This window comes from Pinus tabuliformis, chromosome 9 (assembly GCF_031772625.1).
Source record: "Pinus tabuliformis cultivar Carrire ecotype Pingquan chromosome 9, CPIR1, whole genome shotgun sequence".
Classification (NCBI taxonomy): Eukaryota; Viridiplantae; Streptophyta; class Pinopsida; order Pinales; family Pinaceae; genus Pinus; species Pinus tabuliformis.
The window spans coordinates 1,987,886,570-1,987,889,326 of NC_142307.1; positions in this window are offsets into that span (position 1 = coordinate 1,987,886,570).

The window sequence follows — 2,757 nt, forward strand, 5'->3', positions numbered from 1 at the left end:
CCCCTAGTCTGATCAAGTTTGTTATATGTCTAACTCTTATTTATATTTGTGACGTTCAGTTTGACTAACACATGTTATAAGATGCCTATGCATGATGATGGAATCCTAGATGTATGAGTTGACCTGTTTGTTGGTGTTCATGAGTCCTAGGGTTTGGAACTAAGCCCTAGTCGAAGTTTGATTCTCTAGGATGATAGTATTTGTAAATTCTAGGGTTTTGTAATTAAACCGTAGTAGAAGTCCAAATCTTTGATATATGATGTCAATGTGATAATTTAAGACTTGTTTAAGATTGTTGAAATTTGAATTTGTGTTATGATTGTTGGGAATAAATAAAATCTAGTGTTTACCACAAACCTTAGTGAAAGCTAGTCATGTTGTTGATTGAGGTGTGATTGGTTTTGATTGCTAAATCTCATGTATGAAATCTAGGGTTTGTATGAAATCCTAGTACTAGGAAGTCTAACATATGGATTCTAAAGTTGTTAGATACATTGTAGATCTATATTTGTTTGAATTGTTTCTAGGGTTTGCAATATGTTATAATAGGGTATGTCATACCTCTGGAAGAAACATTAAAACCCTAGATGTAATGAAGTTTATTATGAAAGGCTCAACAATCTTGATCTAGTCTAGGGTTTATGACAAAAACCCTAGCAAGAAGTTGAAGTGTATGTGTTTCTAAGTTTGGGTATTTTGATGTCAAAAGTTGAATGCTTCTGTGATTTTGATATCGTTAACTTCATGTTTGTATAGATTTGGTTGTACTTGCTATCTAAGTTGTGCAGATACATAATCTTCAAGATGTTGATGATGTTCATTGATATGACAAGCATGATGTGAATGATGATGGTAATGATAACTATGATAAGAAGTATGGAAGCTATGAAGGATTCTCCAATGTCATAGAAAATAAATGGAACTCCCTAAGTTAAGAGGGATCTTGGATGAAAGTTGATCTTCCTAAGTTAAGAGGGAGTGGGGGTCTATTCCTTGTATAGGAATGATTATATCCTTCTTGATTAAGAGGGAGTGATGGATATGGTTCTCTACTTCATGTGTCATGCACTAGACCAGGACTAACAACCATAAGTCTTAGCGAAGGCCACAAGTGAGAGAAAAAAAATGGAGAATATATTTTGAGGGGTTGTTGAGATAAGAAGAGTCGGATCTATTTGTAGAATATGACATGAGAAGTAGGAAAGGAAGTTCAATCATTGAGGAATCTCTTATCTAGATTCATTGGGAAAGCTCTAAGTCCTACTGTGAAAAGTTGAGAAGCAACATCAAGTTGTCTGAAAGACCCCAAAGATTTGTATCTATTTATGTACATTTGAAAGTTTGTTACTGATTGGGGTTGTGTTTGTACAGGTAAATCTCTCGAAGTTTTGATAGAATGTTCTACATGCTTAGATTTGTCGATCAGTTTAATTAAGAGAGATTTGTTGTCGATCTATTTGTTACCGGTTAGAATAATCGAGAAGTTGAGGCTTTGTGTGTGAGACATTGCCTGGGAGGACATCTAGCTTACACTATGTGTTGATGTTTAGTTCCCGAAGTAGGGAGGAGTCGTAGAGCTTTGACCTCATATACACACCTAGATCCCTGAGTTGATGGTTAGTAAGTAAGCCTAATGGTACCTAGAGAGGATGAAAGCTTTAGTCCATCTTAATCCCACTTGGATAAATTGCCTTGGTTAGGAATCTGGACTGTGGCATTGCAGTGCCTAAACTATTGAGAGACCTTGGATAGATTTCCCTGATTAGGAATCTAGTCCATGGCATTGTGGTGTGTAAACTCTTCATAGTTCATATAGTTTGAGATCTTTTGTATGAATACCTCCCTAGTTAAGAGGGAGCATTGAAAAATGTAACTAGGTTCGGTCTTCATTAAATGTATTTGTCAAAAGAATTTGTATTATTGTTACAATGACTTATTAAAGCATGGGTTTCATGCTTGGGTCATCATTTTATTAGTCAAAGTCCCCCTTGTGGACTCCTATGATTAATAAAGATTCATTAGAGTCATTGTCTATTTTATAAGACCTTTCTTAGGCTTTCGAACGATGTAAAAATAACTATTTTTGAGTCAAAAATAAATTATGTAACCTCCACACCAAGTCGGCCTCAAGGAAGGCAATTCGACCTCATTGGAAGGCTTTTTATACAAGGAAGTTCGACTTCATTTGGAGTACTTATCTCTCTCTCATATAGTTCAATATCTAAGTTGGAAGCTAAAAGCTGGGAAAAGTGTGAAGCTGAAGAAGGAGGCTAAAATGAGTGTGAGTTTGGTCAACAAGGAAGGGAAGGACAAAATCAAAGTTTTGGTATCTCTCTCTCTCTCTCGTGTGGGCTAATTTAGGTGATCGAAGTCTCCTTGTTAAAGTCGAAGTTGTTGCTGATGCCAAAAGTTGCCAAGTCAAAGTTGTTGTTGATGGTGTAAGCTACCAAGTCGAAGTTGCTAGGGTCGAAGTGTTGTTGCTACTAGGTCGAAGGTTGGATCGAAGAAGGAGAGGTTGGCTTGGTGTGGAGGAGGTCTTTGTCTAGGTTGAAGAGTCTCAAGGAAAACTATTGAAGGAAGAGATTTTGACTGGGTTTTCCCCTAGATAGGGGTTTTTCCCTGGCAGAGTGCCTACATCTTGTGTCTTGTGTTTTTATGATCTTCATGCACACATAATTTGGTAATTGCTTGATGAAATATAATAAAACAAATAAGTAAAAGAATCCAACATAGTTCACAAGTAATTATCAAGAAAGA